Source organism: Mustelus asterias, chromosome 7 (genome assembly GCF_964213995.1).
Source record: "Mustelus asterias chromosome 7, sMusAst1.hap1.1, whole genome shotgun sequence".
Taxonomy (NCBI): domain Eukaryota; kingdom Metazoa; phylum Chordata; class Chondrichthyes; order Carcharhiniformes; family Triakidae; genus Mustelus; species Mustelus asterias.
The window spans coordinates 110,685,986-110,706,549 of NC_135807.1; the positions used below are offsets into that span (position 1 = coordinate 110,685,986).

Genomic DNA, 20,564 nt, shown 5'->3' on the forward strand with positions numbered 1-20,564 from the left:
CCAACGATACACAGTTGGGTGGTTTCCATGTAACTGTTCTATGATATTCTAATTAAAGCCTTGTTAGGATATTGAAGCACAGCTTAAAAGGGACTTGGTGCATGTCTATGTACAGAATAAGATGAAATATATTTTTTGTAGCTGTTCATAATACAAAGTAACTGATTTTCCAGCAGAAAAGCTTTTTCTTCTTTAAGTCCCACAGCAATTTTGCTACCTTCAGAGAATAGTTCAAATAGTTAGTTCGCAAATGTATTTTACACAAATAAAATTTTCCTAATGACGCTTTATTGCTTCCTAAGCCTTAATGCTCACTCCCTGATTTAGTCATGTTAATGCCAGAAGTGTAAACTTCACATCCACAGACAGATGACATGCAGTATCTTTTGGATACACTGGGATTGATTTAAATGTAAGACTTTGGTTCATTCCATGTGTGCTGTGATGCATGTATAGTTCCATCTAGTGGCAGGAGGAGGGGTTGGTGCCCCCACTTTGCATACTCGTAAAACCTAACAAGCTGGATCTGCGGGAAAAGTGTCGCTGGATTTCCAGGGTAATCCTAGGGTTCCAGGCAGTTACATGGTTCATGCATTCTATTACTAATAAGTCATCACTGTAGATAAACTAGAGATTCCTTGCTCCTTTGCACTATCTGTATAATTAACAAGTGAAACATTTTATTTGCTTTTGGAGCAGATCTCTGAATGAGTCTCATCACAGTCACAAGCTAACGAGTGTGCTTCAGAGTGATTTATATCCCTTAATTATTTCAAAAATGATGTAAAAGTATTGCCCTGACATTCTAAAAGTGAACTTAAAGTTAGAATTCTAGGTACAGGAAAGCAACAAATAATAAACTTGAGTTTTTAAGGGGACAAAGCATATGACCTAGGAGATTAATTAGCCTCTGTCTGGTTCCAGGTCATTAAATAACTTTATAATTAAACTTAATCAAGAACCAAAACTGGTGTTACCAAAACTGGTGACGTTCCCAGACGTGTAGAAAATCTCAGCCTAATACCCTGGCTCTCAGTATGTAATATCTCACGTCAGTATAAAATGTAGACTCAATGTCCTTGGCAACACAAATGTTTTGCATTGCCTACGACCAACAAAAAATACATTTTTCTGTTGTTCAAACTGTCAAATACCATTTAAAGAATAAAAATAGAAAATATAGGCACCAACAGATGTTGGAACAGTTACTAACTCATACTAATAATATAGTTTTGTATGTATGCAGCGCTAAAACATCCATAATCAAAGTCACAAATGGCATGGGTTTTGACAAAAGGTCATCGACCTGAGAAGTTAATTCTGCTTTTCCCTAAGTTCCACATGTAAGCTGGCGGCACCCAGCTCTCACTACCAGCTCCTTCAATGCTTCACTGTCTCTATGTTGTCTAACTGTTAGTCCAACATTCAATTCTGGATGAGCTGCAATTTCCTCCAATTAAACATTGAGAAAACCAAAGTGTTTTTAGGCCTCTGCCACATACACTGGCTGGGATTTTCCCCGATATCGGCTGTCATGGAGTTTTTATTTATTTATTTGTGTCACAAGTAGGCTTACATTAGCACTGCAATGAAGTTACTGTGAAAATCACTGATCTGCCACATTCGGGTACACTGAGGGAGAATTTAGCATGGCCAACACACCTAACCAGCATGTCTTTCGGACTGTGGAAGGAAACCAGAGCACCCGGAGGAAACCCACACAGACACAGGGAGAATGTTCAGACTCCTCACAGACAGTGACCCAAGCCTGGAATCAAACTCAGATCCCTGATGCTGTGAGGCAGCAGTACTGACCATTGTGCCACCGTGCCGTCCCACGAATAGAATCTGCCTATTAACAGCAGTGACAAGAATTTAACAAGACATGATAGGATACAATCTGCCCAGCAACAGGTAGAAATCTGCTTAGCAACAACAAGGCGGCACAGTGGTTAGCACTGCTGCCTCACAGCGCCAGGGACCCGGGTTCGAATCGCAGCTTAGGTCACTGTCCGTGCAGAGTCTGCACGTCCTCCCCGTGTCAGCGTGGGTTTCCTCCGAGTGCTCCCGGTTTCCTCCCACAGTCCAAAGTTGTGCAGGTTAGGTGGATTGACCATGCTAAATTGCCTCTTAGTGTCATGGCGACTAGCTAGGGTGGGCACATGGGGTTATGGGGATAGCGCGAGGGTGGGATTGTGGTCAGTGCAGACTCGATGGGCTGAATGGCCTCTTTCCACACCGTTGGATTCTATGGTTCTATGATTGAGTAGCCAGCATTCAAAATATGTGATTTTCCCAGTGACGAGATTAGTAGGCATCTAGACGGAACCAGCTGTAAATTGCCTGTTAGTAGGAAACAGCTTATATCGAAGATTGGACTGTGGGAGGAAACCGGGAGCACTCGGAGGAAACCCACGCTGACACGGGGAGGACGTGCAGTATAACTGCCAGCACCCTCAGAGTAAGGAGTCTAACAACACCAGGTTAAAGTCCAACAAATAAACCTGTTGGACTTTAACCTGGTGTTGTTAGACTCCTCACTGTGTTTACCCCAGTCCAACGCCGGCATCTCCACATCATGAGCACCCTCAGAAGCAGACAGGTCAGTTTACATCTAATAGCCAGAAGCCAGTTTACATCCAACAGCCTGAAAGGCCAGTCTACAATTCACAGCCAGGAGGCTAGGCCATCATCTAAGTCTTAGAGCCAAGGCAATGCAGAAACCTTTGTAAAGGTAGTTTAAATATCTTCGTTGGACCAAGAAAAGACGTTTTCCCAGACTTGATTATCCACCTTGCATTGTGTGGTAACTATAAGCTGGTTTTGACTAATACATTTATTTAATTTGGATGTTGTTTGGGATGGGGAAATCTTCAGGAGTTCAGGAATTGCAGATCTATTTTGGAACCAGAGGTAATTTCTACATAAACTGCATGTGTGTTTGGTATGTCATATACTTAATTGTGCATTTGTTTTTAATTTAATAATTGTTATAAACAACTGGACTGGTTATTCTCATTCGAGTTTCACATGACTCGTCACACCATTCCAAAAATAAAACTATACATCACCATAAACCAGTGTTTTAAGTTGGGACACTCTGGCCGATAACATCAGTGTGGTCCATGACATCGGCAAAGGCCAATGTCAAGTAAGAAAAACAGCAATGAAGCTGCTGATGGCAGCGGCAGCTTTCTTCTCAGTATTGTGCAGCTCTTAGAAAAATCAAGTTCAAGCTACTGTTCCACGAAGTATCGCTGCTGGGTGACCCTTGATTCATTTGTCCTGCCAGCTACTTAGAAGTGCAAGGATTGGGGCACATGCAAACCAATTCACCCTGGAACACACACCGTGCCCTGGGCATCCCCTCCTGGCACTACCCACTCAGCACTTCCTGGGCACTGCCCTGGCACTACTGGGGCACTGCCTGGGCACCCTCTGGCAGGGCAGTGCCTGGGCATATCCCCCTCCTCCCAGTGTTGCACTCACCTGAGCTCCCCTGGTGAGATCTGCTCACAAAGTACATGCCTTCAGAAACCAGTTGTGATTCACACCATTCTGCCCTCAAAACGACATGGATTTTCTGAGGTTGGGAGGCGGGGGCGGGGGGGGTGGCAGAGGGTGCATGGTTTGATTCCGGCTTAGGGACCTAATAATACCATAAATTCATAGATTCATACAAGCATAGAATCCCTACTGTACAGAAGGAGGCCATTCAGCCCATCGACAACAGTCCCACCCAGGTTGTATTCTCGTAACGACGTGTATTTACTCGTCTAATCCTGTCGACACTAACGGGTAATTTAGCATGGCCAATCCACCTAACCCGCACATCTTTGGACTGTGGGAGGAAAGCAGAGCACCCAGAGGAAACCCACACAGACTCAGGGAGAATGTGCAAACTCCACATAGACAGTGACCCGAGGGCGGAATTGAACCTGAGTTCCTGGAGCTGTGAGGTAGCAATGCTAACCACTATGTCACCAATAATATGTTAGTTCATTATAATGATATTCCCAATGTAAAACATGATTTTGCAGTTATCATGATATTTTCTGCTTCTGTTGCCCCAATCCATCAGATACAAACAGGAGTGGAAAACCCCAGCAACTCTTCCCTTGCTTGGTAACTATTCCATTCCCACCAAGACCACTGTATCAGGCTGAGCAGGTGGTGTTGTGGCAATGGCACTGGATTAGGAGATGGTTTAGCTCAATTGGCTGAACAGCTGATTTGTGATGCAGAGCAATTGAAGATTCAATTCCCGTACTGGCTGAGGTCTTTCATGAAGTCCCCGCCTTCTCAATCTTGCCCCTCACCTTAGGTGTGGTGATTCTCTGGTTAAATCACCACCAGTCAGCTCTCACTGTCAAAGGGGAGAGCTGCCTATGGTCATCTGGGATTACGGCGACTTTACCGTTAGTAATCCAGAGGCCCAGGCTAATGCCCAGGTAACATGGGTCAATTCCCACCATGCCAGCTGGTGGAATTTAATTTCAATTCGTAAAATCATGAAGCTAATCTCAGAAATGGTGACCGTGAAACTTTCATTGAATGTTGTAAAAACTCATCTGGTTCACAAGTGTCCTTTAGGAAAGGAAATCTGCTGTCTTTACCTGGTCTGACATACATGTAACTCCAGACCTACAGCAATGTGAATTTGAAAAAGCCTAGCAAACCACTCAGTTCCAGGTCATTTCAAGATGAGAAACAAATGCTGGCCTTGTTAGTGATGCCCACATGCCATGAAGGGGAAAAAGAAGGCCTTTTGGTCCATCAAGTTTGTATTGGCTCTTAGAAAGACAAAGAATTATTTTGCAGCAAGTTGTTATTCTCTGGCATGCACGAAATGCACATTCAACAGTAAATCCCAAAGTGGACTGGGATATGAACTTGAAATGGAAAATATTGCATGGCTGTGGGGAAACAGTACAAAAATGGGATAGAACCATAGAATCCCTACAGTGCAGAAGGAGGCCATTCAGCCCATTGAGCTGCACCAACCACAATCCCACCCAGGCCCTATCCCCATAATGTCATGTGTTTTCCCCAGCTAGTCCCCCTGACATTAAGGGGCAATTTAGCATGGCCAATCCACCTAACCCACTTATGTTTGGACTGTGGCAAGAAACCGGAGCACTCGGAGGAAATCCATGCAGACACGGGGAGAACGTGCAAACTCCACACAGACCATGACCCAAGCCAGGAATCAAACCTGGGTCCCTGGTGCTATGAGGCAGCAGTGTAAACTACTGTGCCACCGTGCCGCCCTAAAAACAAATGTCGCCCAGGGCAATTCCCTTGCTGTTCAGCTTGGAATACGTACTCAAATCTCTCTAGAGTGGGACTTGAACCCACAACCTTTAGGATCTAGATCCTAAATGAATATTTCTCATCAGTATTTACTGTTGAGAAAAGCTGGATGTTAGGGAACTTGGGGAAATAAATAGTGATGTCTTGAGGAGTGTACATATTACAGAGAAAGAGGTGCTGGAAGTCTTAAAGCGCATCAAGGTAGATAAATCCCAGGACCTGATGAAGTGTATCCCAGGACATTGTGGGAGGCTAGGGAGGAAATTTCGGAGATATTTGAATCATCGATAGTCACGGGTGAGGTGCCTTAAGATTGGAGAGTGGCAAATGTTGTGCCTTTGTTTTAAAAGGGCTGCAGGGAAAAGCCTGGGAACTACAGGCCAGTGAGTCTCACATCTGTGGTGGGTAAGTTGTTGGAAGATATTTTGAGAGACAGGATCTACAGGCATTTAGAGACGCAAGGACTGATTAGGGACAGTCAGCATGGCTTTGTGAGTGGAAAATCATGTCTCACAAATTTGACTGAGTTTTTTGAAGAGGTAACCAAGACGGTAGATGAGGGCAGTGCAGTTGATGTTTTCTACATGGACTAGCAAGGCCTTTGACAAGGTACTGCATGGTAGGTTGTTGCATAAGGTTAAATCTCACGGGATCCAGGGTGAGGTATCTAAATGGACACAAAATTGGCTTCTTGACAGAAGGTGGTTGTAGAGGGTTGTTTTTCAAACTGGAGGCCTGTGACTAGGGCTGTGCCTCAGGGATCAGTGCTGGGTCCACTGTTATTTGTCATTGAGTTAATGTTTTGAGTGATGCTTCTTCAGAACTGCACTCCAATCCACTCCCTGAATCACTATCACAATGTAACTCACCTCTACTCGCTTTCCTGGACCTTAGAAACCCTCATGTAGAACATGCCAATTTAGATCCTTCTAGTAGTAAAAAGAAAAGACTTGCATTTATCGAATGCCTTTCACGATCTTCGGTTATGCCAAAGCACTTTAGGCCAATGAAATATGTTTGAAGTTTGAAGTTTAGTCACTGTTATAACGTGGAGAAACACAGCAGCCAATTTGCACACAGCTATGTCCTACAAACAATAATGAGACAAAAACTGAATATGTTTTTAGCGGGGTATGGGCATTGTTAACAAGGCCAGAATTTATTGCCCATTCCTTGTTTCCCTTGAGGACGTGGCGATAGTGACTTACCCTCTTCAACTCCTGCAGTCCATATAGAAAGAATCATAGAATCATAGAAACCCTACAGTGCAGAAAGAGGCCATTCGGCCCATCGAGTCTGCACCGACCACAATCCCACCCAGGCCCTACCCCCATATCCCTACATATTTTACCCACTAATCTCTCTAACCTACGCATCTCAGGACACTAAGGGGCAATTTTAGCATGGCCAATCAACCTAACCTGCACATCTTTGGACTGTGGGAGGAAACCGGAGCACCCGGAGGAAACCCACGCAGACACGAGGAGAATGTGCAAACTCCACACAGACAGTGACCCAAGCCAGGAATCGAACCCAGGTCTCTGGAGCTGTGCTAACCACTGTGCTACCGTGCCGACAGTATGTTACTGTCAGTGTTTCAATTAGTTAGGGAGTTCCAGGATTTTAATCCAGCAACAATGAAGAAAAACATATATATGTGCAAGTAGGAAGTATGTGACTTGTCTGCTACCTTTGGGCGGCACAGTAGCACAGTGGTTAGCACTGCTGCTTCACAGCTCCAGGGACCTGGGTTCGATTCCCGGCTTGGGTCACTGTCTGTGTGGAGTTTGCACATTCTCCTCGTGTCTGCGTGGGTTTCCTCCGGGTGCTCTGGTTTCCTCCCACAGTCCAAAGATGTGCGGGTTAGGTTGATTGGCCATGCTAAAATTGCCCCTTAGTGTCCTGGGATGCGTAGATTAGAGGGATTAGCAGGTAAAATATGTAGGGATATGGGGGTAGGGCCTGGGTGGGATTGTGGTCGGTGCAGACTCGATGGGCCGAATGGCCTCTTTCTGTACTGTAGGGTTTCTATGATGATTTCTATGATGATTTGTCCCAGATAGTAGAGCTCAGAGGTTTGCTGTTGAAGAAGCATTGGTGAATTGCTGCAGTGCATGTTGTCAACGATGCATACTGCAACCACAGTACAGGGTGATAGAGGAATTGAATGTTTGTGGTTGTGGACTGGCTGCTGATCAAGCAATTGTTTTGTCATGGATGATGTCAAGCTCCCTGAATGTTGTTACAACTTTATCCATCAAGGCATATATAGAGTAGTGCATCAAATTGCTCACTTGTCTCTTGTGAATGATGGAGAGGCTTTGGGGAATCAAGAAGTGATCCATTCATTGCAGAATACCTAGTTGTGACCTGCTGTGGTAGACACACTATTCGTGTGGCTGGTCCACTTTAATTTATATTCAATGATGACCCCCGAGAATATTGATGGTTGGTAATTCAACAATGGTTGAATGTCAAGGGGTAGGGGATAAACTGTCTTGTTAGAAATGATCATTGCCTGACCCTTGTGTGGCAAAAATGTTGCTTGCCACTTATTAGCCCAAGCCTGAATATTGTCCAAGTCTTGAAATGCAGGCATGGACTGCTTCATTATCTGAGGAATTGCAAATGGAATGGAACATTGTGCAATCTTCAATTAACAGACTGATTTTGGACCTTCGTTGGAGGAAAGTTAGTGACACAGGCACTATCCCGAGGAGCTCCTGCAGCATGTCCTATGGCTAGGATGTTTGGCTTCCAAGAACAACTTACTTTGTACTAGTTTTGACTATGGCTACTGGAAAAATGTCTTCCTGATTCCCATTGATTTCAGTTTTACTTAGGCTCCTTTGTGCCACAATTAGTTGAATGTGGTCTTGATGTCAAGGCCAGTCAGTCTTACCTCACTATCTAGCATTTATCCTGTAACATAGCCACTCATTGATCCCTGACTTATAACACACCACACTCTCTAAACCCCCACTCTCTAACCACTACCCTGTAATTCACTCTACTATCTGGCTCCCATCCTTTATATACACCTTACTGTCTGAAAACTTTCCTTTAAAATACCACATTCTCTGACTCACATCCTGTAACACATGCCATTCTTTGAATCCAATTGTGTAACATGCACCATTCTTTGACTTTCATTGTGTTGTACATCCAACTCTCATAGCTAACCTGTAACACATCCCATTCTAATTGGTGTACGCCCTCAGTCATTTCCTGCCATATCACAACACACTTCATCATTCCATTCCAAAGGCTTCATCCTTTGGCATTCTCTGACATTCATAATAGCACTCCAACTCTAGTTATAGTAATTTTCCCTCATAATGCCCCTCATTTCGAGCTCATTACAATGGTAGCATCCAAAGCTCTGGGTTCAAGTACCACTTCAGGACTTGATGACCAGGAAGTTGCATTCATAACATTGCCAACAGCTTGATTTCCTGCCTATAAATTCTGCCAATAGACCTGATGGCAGCCAGTAAGAGCAGGAGAGTTTCTTGGTCAGCCATACTGCAGAAGGCAACAGAAAATCACTGCAGTACTTTGCCAAGCATAATTATGGACCAATCCAATGATAGTCCATTGGCCCCGAACACCCTTTAGAATATGGGATTTGAAGGAGGAAGAATTGGTCTCACTCACTTACTTTTGTCCACTCGATTCTCCAATGCTGCAACTATCTACCCTTCCTCCTACCACATAGACCCCTCTCACACCACATTATGTAGTACAGTGCATTTTCAGACTCCTCTAATATGGTGCTCCTGACACCATTCGGTAGCATTATTTACTGTCAGACTTCAATTATCAAAGCAAAAGCCATTCTAAAAACACCGTTTACAGCACATCCATTCACAGACTCCCTACCTTAATGTTCCTCACTTCAACACCCCAACATATAGTAAGTAGATCATGCTGTCAAATACTATCCAATCCAATTATCCAATTGGATCCCCTCTTATAAGCAGTCACATTTTACATATTTTAAAATATATATATATGTGAAAAATATTTTTAAAAATAAAACATATCCACAAGATAACTCCAAATAGGAAAGATGTTAAGGTTTTCCAGTATCTTAGATTCTCAAGTTGGTTCAAAATCCTTCCAGCTAGAAATTTTTATTTAACAGACAAGCTTTTAATTAACATTTGACAACAAAAATAAACTGAAACATGGGGAACGTCATAGTTGAATTATCTGTAGTCTGCTCTAGCTGGGTTCCTTTATGAGTGCCTTTCTGAAGCAGCTGGCCTTTTGTTTCTCTTTAATTCCTCTATTGTTTTGAGGATATGTAAAAACCCTTCATTCTTTTATCAGGTACTTTGCAGGAGGATTTCAACAATCTCCCCATTTTCACTGGAGTAGAAGTTTGCAAGCCACATAAAAACAAGTGATGGACACATTAAGATTAAATGGTTTTCTGTGGCAATGCGAGCACCCAGCAAATGAGTTTCACCAACAACAATAAGCAATCACTGTGGAGAAGAGATGATTGACAATAGGTTCATTTGTTTGTTCAATAATGATAAGTTTGTGTGGTTGGTAATCATCAATAATCAATTCTAACTCATAGTCTGCATGTATTGGCAAATCCTCCGACCAAAAGCATACTTTTAGTTTGCCTCGCTGTTATGAAAAAAACATTGAACGTCTAATGGGCTATTTTGCAAGCTGCAGCCATATTTAGGAGCACTGTGTAATTTGCATCAACACTGATTTCATTGTTGTTTTCTATATTTCATGGGGACAATTCTTTTGTTTGAATCGTGTGTTTTATTCAGATTAATAGGAATTTCATAAAAAATAGATTTATAGTTCATCCTAAATTAGGTTTCCTAATAATGATACTAATGTGTGCCATTGCAGTAAAGGTAAAGGTATGACACAGGATGAAATACAGTATAAGTTATTTATACTAGGTTGGTGCAGCGCCACTGGATAGCAATATCCATTTTCCATCACTTTGCTGATGATTGAGAATATTGAGAATGGACTGATGGAATGGTATTTGTCCTACATTTTGTGGGCAGGACATACTAGGCAATTTTCCACATTGCTGGATAGATGCCAATGTTGTAGCTATACTGGAACAGTTTGGTTAGGTACACAGCAAGTTCTGAAGCACAAGTCTTCAGTGCTATTGTTAGAATATTGTCAGGGCCCATTGTTTTGTAGTATCCAGTGACTTCAGCCATTTCTTGACATAACATGGAGTGATTTGAATTGTCTGAAGACAGACATCAGTTTTGCTGATGCAGAGGTCAAGATGGATCATCCACTTGGCATGTCTGGCTGAAGATAGTTGCAAATGCTTCAGCCTTATCTTTTGCACTGATGTTCATCACTCTCCCATCATTAAGGATGGGGATATTTAGAACTTCCTCCTCCAATTAGTTGTTTAATTTTCCGCTTCACAAAAAACCTGCTCTTTCACGACTGGATGTGATAGGACTGAAGAGCTTAGATCAGATGCATTGGTTGTGACTTAGCTCTGTCAATTGGATGCTTCTTCTGCTGTTTGCATGTGACGCTTAACCAGACTGATACCTCGCTTTTAAGTATGCCTGGTGCTGTTCCTGGCATGACCTCTTTCACTCTTCATTGTACCAGGTTGATTGCAGCTTGATGGTAATGGTAGAGTGGATGATATGCAGGCCCATGATGTTTCGTATTACGTGGATGCCAGTTTTGATTTGCTCAATCTGTCCAAAATCTATCCCATTTCGCATGATGGTAGTGCTACATGACACATGGAGGGTATCCTCAATGTGAACTTGGTCTTTATCTCCACAAAGAATGTGTGATGGTCGCCTCTACCAACACTGTCATGGACAGATGCATCTGCAACAGACAGATTGGTGAGGATGAAGTCAAGTAGGTTTTCACTCATTAGTTCCCTCACCAGACCCAGTCTAGCAGCTATGAGCATGATCTTTCCGGCCCGCTGCGCCGATTGACCGGTGCAGCAGGCCAGGAAGAAAGTGTGCAAGGCTTTCATGCCGGGCATGAACTGGTCTTGTGCCGAAAGCCATCTTCCCAGACCTGTTTTGCTGGCATGATTGGCTTCGCCTCCAGAAGCCAATTTAAATATTAATGTCCTGCTTAGCATGGGGGTGGCAGGAGATCTCAAAGTGCATTTCGGGGCACGTGCGAAGTGGCGCCCCAAGCATTCTGCAGCCGGCTTCCCTGGTGAGCTTAGGCTCTGCGCCACAACCCCTGCCCCCACCAGCATGATTCTCCTGACTGCTAAAAAAAAATTGACAGAGTTTGGGAAGATTGTGCAGGGTAGCTCGCTGAAAACACTGGAGTGAAACACTCCAATTTTCAGACTTTTTTGACAGAATGTTTTCTATGTCTTTTAGAATATCGCCAGCTTGATCAGTATTGGTGTTACCAAGCCACTCTTGGTGTTGGACATTGAGATCCCCCACCCAGAGTACATTCTGTGCCCTTGTCATTCTCAATTGTTCCTCCAAGTGATGTTCAACATGGATGAGTACCAATGCATCAGTATCAGTAGGTGGTAATCAGCAGGAGGTTTTCTTGCCCATTTGTGACCTGACGCCATGAGATTTCGTAGAGTCCAGGTTCAATGTTGTGGACTCACAGCGTAATTCTCTCCCGACTGTACTGTCACCTCTGCAGGGTCTGTCCTGTCAGTGGGGCAGGACATACCTTGGAATGGTGGTGTCTGAGACTTTGGCAGCATGATTCCGTGAATATGACTAAGTCAAGCTGATGCTTGATTAGTTTATGGGACAGCTCTCCCAGTTTTGGCTTGCAGATGTCGGTAAGGAGGACTTCGCAGGATTGACATGGCTGGATGTGTTGTTGTCTGTTTTGGTGTATTTGACGATTCTGGGTGGTCCATCCGGTTTCATTTTAGACTTTGGTGCAGTATGATACAACTGAGTGGCTTACAAGACCATTTCAGAAGGTTTTTAAGACATGTAGGCCAGATCAGATAAGAATGGTAGATTTATTTCCTGAAAGGGCATTAGTGAACCAGAAAGATTTTTACGGCAATGGTGCATGGTCATTATTACAGATTTGTTCATTGAATTTAAATTCCGTCAGCTGTCCTGGTAGGATTTGAACACATGCACAGTGTTTTCCTGGGAAGTTTAAACTTCTGACAGGCAACATTAAGCTGCCATGGCCAGTCCAAAAATGTCTTCAACACTGACCCTCATGTCAGAGATTTGGGATTGCTGCGCTATGCTTACCTAGATATTTACCCCATCCTTTTCCTCTTAATCCCAGGCATAGGACGGTGATTAACAGCAGGAGCTGTATTAAAAAGGCCTAAAAAAAACACACACCCACCCCAACAATTCTCATGCACCACACCCCTCACAATGCTCATTCCCGCATACCCTCAACAATGCTCACCCCCAACTGCCCTCCAGACAATATTCACCCCTAATCTTCCTCCCAACAATGCTCACCCCCAGCTGCACCCGAACAATGCTTGCCTGTCCTCCACATGGATCCCTGTGATGCAGTCCAGATCAGGAAGATCCAGCTGGAAGAACAAAAATGTTCAGGCTGTCTTTCAATCATGGTCAGCAGTGACTGCTGTGGCATTGCTGGATCTAGGCCAAGATTCTGATATTGATAACTATAGTGAGGTCATTGAACATTTTGCAGCAGTACAGCCAATGGATGTTATCTATCTTGACTTCCAAAAGGCCTTTGACAAGGTACCTCACGGGAGACTGCTGAGTAAAATAAGGGCCCATGGTATTCGAAGCAAGGTACTAACATGGATTGACGATTGGCTGTCAGACAGAAGGCAGAGAGTTGGGATAAAAGGTTCTTTCTCAGAATGGCAACCGGTGACAAGTGGTGTCCCGCAGGGTTTAGTGTTGGGGCCACAGCTGTTCTCTTTATATATTAACGATCTAGATGACGGGACTGGGAGCATTCTGGCCAAGTTTGCCGATGATACAAAGATAGGTGGAGGGGCAGGTAGTATTGAGGAGGTGGGGAGGCTGCAGAAAGATTTAGACAGTTTAGGAGAGTGGTCCAAGAAGTGGCTGATGAAATTCAACGTGGGCAAGTGCGAGGTCGTACACTTTGGAAAAAAGAATAGAGGCATGGACTATTTTCTAAACGGTGACAAAATTCATAATGCTAAAGTGCAAAGGGACTTGGGAGTCCTAGTCCAGGATTCTCTAAAGGTAAACTTGCAGGTTGAGTCCGTAATTAAGAAGGCAAATGTAATGTTGTCATTTATCTCAAGAGGCTTGGAATACAAAAGCAGGGATGTACTTCTGAGGCTTTATAAAGCACTGGTTAGGCCCCATTTGGAGTACTGTGAGCAATTTTGGGCCCCACACCTCAGGAAGGACATACTGGCACTGGAGCGGGTCCAGCGGAGATTCACACGGATGATCCCAGGAATGGTAGGCCTGACATACGATGAACGTCTGAGGATCGTGGGATTGTATTCGTTGGAGTTTAGGAGGTTGAGGGGAGATCTGATAGAAACTTACAAGATAATGAACGGCTTAGATAGGATGGACGTAGGGAAGTTGTTTCCATTAACAGGGGAGACTAGGACGCGGGGGCACAGCCTTAGAATAAAAGGGAGTCACTTTAGAACAGAGATGAGGAGAAATTTCTTCAGCCAGAGAGTGGTGGGTCTGTGGAATTCATTGCCACAGAGGGCTGTGGAGGCCGAGACGTTGAGCGTCTTCAAGACAGAAATTGATAAATTCTTGATTTCTCGAGGAATTAAGGGCTATGGGGAGAGAGCGGGTAAATGGAGTTGAAATCAATCATGATTGAATGGTGGAGTGGACTCGATGGGCCGAATGGCCTTACTTCCGCTCCTATGTCTTATGGTCTTATGGTCTTAAATCCTCGGAGCTATGTTCCTGGCATTGACCTCCACAGCAACCTCTTCTGGCAGAGGTATCAACAGCCTAGTGAACTCACTAGGCCCTCAAACACAGCATTGAAGTTTTTGGGTACCCACCCTGTACTTTCAGTTGTTTTGCAGACATTTTTTCCCATGATGTCAGCAGCCAGAGTGCACCTCTCTTGACATGGTGCTGGTAATTTTTTGTGGTGTAAGTAAGATTGTTTCCTGGCCCCTTCCCTAAATAGATGTGTAGCTAGAAGCAGCATGCTGTCACTTGCTACACCCTTTTTTTCATTTGTTCCTGAGATATGAGTGTTGCTGTCAAAAACAGTATTTGTTGTAGAGTAAAGGGTTAATGGTCATGTTAATTAGACAATGATGCTAATGGAAATGTAAGCATAATATCAGGGTCAGATGACAAAGAGACTCCAAAAGCACAAGACAAAGGACTGTCTGTGACCAGAGAACAATAAGGTCTTGGATGTAAATAGTTCCAAATAAATGATTTCAAGAAAAGCTAAATGCTAACCATCTCCAAGTCATTGCTCAAGTGAGTGAAACCTCATTAAGCCAGAAAACAATACAAGGAAGAGACAACGTGCCAAACAATAGTGAAGCGCAAACTGTTGTAGGGTGTTGGATACTGTTTGGTCAGTGTTAATGAAGCCTTTGTAGTCTTAAGTAAGTTAACTGCATGTATATATTAACTACAAGGACTAGTTATGTATGTACAGTAAACGATTCAAGCTGGGAGCTGTGCATACGGCTCTGTTCAAAGCCAGACTGACCTCTGGGTGGTGAACAAAGAAAATTACAGCACAGGAACAGGCCCTTCGGCCCTCCAAGCCTGCACTGACCATGCTGCCCGACTTAACTAAAACCCCCTACTCTTTCAGGGACCATATCCCTCTATTCCCATCCTATCCATGTATTTGTCCGGATGCCCCTTAAACGTCATTATCGTATCTGCTTCCACTACCTTCCCCGGAGGAACACATGTGAGTCATGTGTTCTCTTACATCACTATGGGGATGGTCCTGTACTCAGTCCTATGTTAACCCTTTATACGTCAGACCGTGCCAAGGAGGTACTACACCTCCCCAAATCTTTATGCAATTTATTCCAAGTTATTCCAATTTACCCCTTGTGTTCACATTGTCATTACTACCGCATCTTCCCCCTTCAAAATGTTTGAGTTCAGAGGTTCAGACGGTCTGGAGGCCTTATAACCCTTCCATATCTCATTCACATTATGGAAGAGTTTTGTTTTATGTATTTGTGTCACAAGTAGGTTTACATTAACACTGCAATGAAGTTATTGTGAAAATCCCCGAGTCACCACACTTCGGCACCTGTTCAGGTACGCTAAGGGAGAATTTAGCATGGTCAATGCATCTAACCAGCATGTCTTTTGGACTGTGGGAGGAAACCGGAGCACCTGAAGGAAACCCATGCAGACATGAGGAGAACATGTAGACTCTGCACAGACAGTGACCCAAGCTGGAAATCAAACCCGGGTCCCTGACGCTGTGAGGCAGCAGTGCTAACAACTGTGCCACCGTGCCAGAGTGCTAGGCTCTGTAGTTGCTGGTAAACTCTGTTGCTTTGGAGGTTGTTCTGGCATCTGAGTATATTTTTATTCTCTTTTTCCATTCTTTGGTATTGAACTGCTCTTTGTCTAATCAGCAGTTGTGGTGATAGGTAGTTGTTGGTTTATCCTGTTTTTTCTATGGTGGATGAATGCTGTGCTATAGCATTTTTTTCCTCTTCTTTCATTGTGCACTCTCTGTTATGCATATGGAAGTTCACATTTCAACAGTGGAGCCTTCTTTTCCACTTGTTTCACAATTTTAGCCAAGTTTTTGATTAATTTTTTCCAGCTTTTTTTTGAGTTTATGAATCTTTTCATTCAGCTTAGCAGCAACTCTGATAAGTTGAATTGCTTTTATTTCAGAGTTATCTGTGGAACTAGAAATTTTAACAACTTCACCTGGGCATTCAGTTCATTTCTTCTTTCATCTTTCTTCCATGGTCACTGGCTGTTGCTTAGACTCTTTCAATTCATTTGTTAGACCTCCAATCTGTTCTGTAAAATTTGGGTTTGCTCTTCCATACTGCACATCTCATCCTTCATGTTGTTCAGATTGGCCTGAAGTTCAAGAAGTTCATCAGCTTTGGATGTTAATTCTGCTTTCAAGAAAACGTTCTGACTCATCAGCAATTCCTTATCCAGTTCCTGGGATTTTGCACGATGCTTGCTAAAGACCTCTGAAGTTTAATTGAAGAGTCATTTATGTTGGGTTTGTTTTTACAAATTGATAATTTAAGCATTTCAAGTCTTTCAAATGTTCTACTTCCTGTGAGTGACACTTTAGTGTTCTCATTAGTTCTCATTTTTACTTATCAAACACATCTTTCGTGTGTGAAAGTTAGTTCTCTACATTGATCAGTTTTTCCTTGGCTGAGTTTAATTCCTCTGTGCTATCATTCAAGCTCACATTCTGTAATTGTGTTTCTGTTAATTGGTTTTGAGACTTCTCGTGCTCTTTTACGAGAACTTTTACTTTCTCTTGCCATTCTAGGTTCCTAATTTTCATCTTTTCATATAGCCCCTTGGAAATGTAGGGCAGGATTTTCTCATTGTCTGCACTTTCCACTGCTGGGGAACCCACAGCGGGGGCAGTCACCTTTGGTGGGATCAAAAGACCCCATCAGGAGGAACAGCCAGAAATTCCCACTGGTAATATTTTTCCAAGTTTTCTTCCGAATGTCCCACCATTTTCTCCAGCTATGCAGTCCCTTTTTTGTACCTCTGTGATGGCTCAAAATGTTGTTTGTTCAAATCTTGAACAGTTTGGGTCGTTGACAACTTTAGTGTTTCATGCATTTTCAAGGGTATATATTCAGCTTGCATCTTCTTATTCAATTCTGATACCAACCTTACTTAATTTTCCTTTTTCAGAGTTTGTTTATTTTGGATTTCATTCACAGCCAGTGCTCACTCCACACTGACACCCTCAGTTGCAGTTCAGATAATGCGTCAATATTTCCAAAAATATATATTTTTGAGACTTTCAGAATGTTCTCATCCTCTTTGGCGGCCTTGTGTGATTTATTTAAGTATTGTCTTTCTCCCTTTTGGCACTTTACTGGGTGTTTTATGTGCCTTTTTTCAAATTCCGCATCCTCCACAGCTTGAAGATTAAAATATTCATCAATGTCTTCTAATATTTCACTGAAACTGGTTGAAGATTCATCAATACACTGCATCAGGATTACTTCATCAGCAAGTTTACCAAACTAGGATAAAAATATTTTAATCTGAACTTTTTTACTAACTTTCTACTTAGACCTGATGTACTCTGGCAGATTAAAAATTCTGTTCGCCAGGACGCCTGATTTTCCATTGGATTTGGCCCATGGATGAATCCAAATTAATCTGGTAAATTGGACTTTTGGTCCATGGTTAAGTGTAGATTCAGCTCTAAGAAGCTGCTGAAATTCAAAAGGGCACCACTGTTCCTTTGAAGACAAAGGGGTTTCCATTGCTTGCAAGTTTTGGTGAATCCCCAACACATGCTGAGCCTTAAAAATAATTTAAACAATGGCTGCTTGGATGGCAAGCTGCAGCCTTTTCCACTTCAAAGTTATGCTTCAGTGATGCAAAAGCATCAAATCCTGAGCTTTAAGGCTGATTCTTTAGTGGAAATTCTTCCAAATTAAATAATTATTTTTAAAATTTTCTTTTTTGGTGTAAGCACGGACATATTTAGGTGCTGACTTGGGAACCTGGTTTTTCCGAGCCTGTGTTTTAAACAGCAATTTCTGATCACTAAACCATTTAAAAGTTACTCAGGGCCTGCTTCATCCTGCAATTTAAATGTTTTGGCCCACCCCTGCTTGGTTTGCTGACTCTGCACTCTGGGAATTGAAGTTGGACTTCTAAGAGATCACATGGTGTCTTCTGGTGTTGTGAAGAATTTTAATTTTTGTCTTCGGCTTCCGGGGCTTTCTATCCAAGCATTTTCCATCCAATTTTCCTCTGTGTATTTGCTTCTTGAGCTTTTCTTCAGGTCAGAATGCTGCTTCAAATTTTTCTTTAGTTTTGCTCTGCATTTTTTGCAAGGTTTTGGGTTTTTCAATTTCCAAGTACATAACTTTTTAAACCATAACTATCCACCTGGGATAGTAACCCCCTTTTCTTCCTACCCACCTGGTCTATAAAACACACTACACTCCCATCAGCTCCCCACCTAAGCTGCCCAAGATGCCCTAAGCTGTCCAGGATTTACCTTGCTCCTGGATCCATGGGCCTTCTTCTTGGGCCTTCTTGCAGTGCCCACTAATGCACTCTTGGCAGATTGACCAGCAGCTTCAGGGGTGGGCCTTACACCCCAGTGAGGGTTGGAAATCCCACTGGCAGCCTATTTAGGCCACCTACAGCACATGATGGCTGTGGGGAGGACTGGCATGGAGTGGGTTGGCTCCAAGTTAACTTTGCTTCCAGAGAGGGTGAGCCAACTGATCCCACAACCCCCTCTCCCCATATGCTACCTCACAATTTCAGATGAAACTGTCTGCTTTATGCTAATAGACAATTCAGATTAGCATTATTTCACAGAAACAGATAATCCTAGCAGAAAGATGTCCTTACTTATACTCCATGGATTGGAATGTAAACCTGTCGATCAAATGAGTATTGAGGTCATGATTTTTCACATGTTGAGTCAATACTATTTGTGGATTTTTGAACAGTGAGGCAGAAAAACTGGTGAACAATTCACACGTAATCACAATCATGAAATCCCTAACACCCTGCTGAAAGGTTGCACCATTCTAAACATCTGGGGCCAAAAGTAATGGCTATTGCCAAGCCAGGGAAGCTACTATATGACCAATGCACCTATCACCCCATCTCCCTGCTCTCAATAACATGAAGTCCCAGATGCCTCCTGTGAAGCAGATTGAGTGCCACTCTGGGTCAGCAATGCCACTGCCCCCCTGCCCAGGCTGCAAGTACTCCAAACAGGTTCCGACACATTGAGGCTGGATTCTAGAAAGGCCTGAAGCTAGCCTTTGTTGATTTATCCTATGCCAATGACACAGTGTGGCATACAGGCATGCTTTTTTTATTCAGTCGTGGACATGGGTGTCGCTGGCCAATCAACATTTCCCAGTTGCCTTGAGAAGGTGGTTATGAGCTGCCTTCTTGAAATGATGCAGTGCACATGCTGTGGGTTGACCCACAATGTTGTTAGGGAGGGAATTCCAGGACTTTAACCCTTTGACTGTGAAGGAACAGCGATATATTTCCAAGTCAGGATGGTGAGTGAAAAAAAAATAGGAATGCCATGAGGACAGAATTGGAGGAACACAGAGACCTCAGTAGCTTGCAGGGCTGGAAGGGTTTACAGAAATCAGGTGGGCGGTGGTACAAGGGCAAGGCCATGGAGGAATTTGAAATTAAGAGTGAGAATTTCAAAATGACTGGACTGGGATCATAGGGATGATGAACAAACAGGACTTGGTGTGAGTTAGAAACAAGGCAGCAGATGTTTGGATGAGATCATGTTTATGGAAGAGTGCAGCTGGAAGGTTGGCCTGGAGACCATTGAAATGGTGAAATCTAGAGGTAACAAAGGTAGAGGAGCATTTCAGCAGCAGATGAGATGAAATAAGACATGGATGTGTAGCATTATGCAGGAGGCCTTGGAGAGGATTTTGAAGCAAAGCTCAAGATTAAATAGGACTTCAGTAATGTGAACAGTTATATTCAGCCTCAGGCATTGACCAGGGAGAGGGATAGAGTTGGTGACAGGTATTGGTGTTTGTTGTGGGTGGGGGGTGTGTGCAACTGAAATCAATATTTAATTTAAAATAAACAATATGAAAAGACTTGCATTTATATTGTGCCTTTCATATCCTCAGGATATTCCAAATACTCTGTAGGTAATATAGTGGTCACTTTTGTAAAGTAGGAAATGCAGCAGCTATTTTGAATGAAGCAAGCTCCCAGAAACAGCATTGTGACTATGACCAGGTAGTGTTTCTAGTGACATCAGTGGAATGAGAAACAGAGTTAATATTTTGGATCGATAACCTTCCAGTAGAACTTTGTGATGAATCCTACATTGTTACACTCAAGTTCTGGACAGAGACTTGAAGGCGCAAGCCTCTGAGTCGAATGCAAGAGTGTACCAAATGAGCCATGGCTAACGCACTAAATGACAGTCTGTGACCATAAGAACCTACGACCTCTGCCAATCTGGTAACAAAACTTAAGAAACTCAATTTTTACATGTGCTTCAATATCTTGCCAACTGTTTTGTTTTGATTAGTTTTCCTGAGCCAAGAGGTTCAAAAA

At 43.1% G+C, this 20,564-nt stretch overlaps 1 protein-coding gene across 1 annotated transcript in view; it reads left to right on the forward strand.

The window, feature by feature from the left end:
- zfpm2a (zinc finger protein, FOG family member 2a) overlaps positions 1-20,564 on the forward strand; it is a 978,760-nt gene that overhangs the window by 930,004 nt on the left and 28,192 nt on the right. The window lies entirely within an intron of this gene.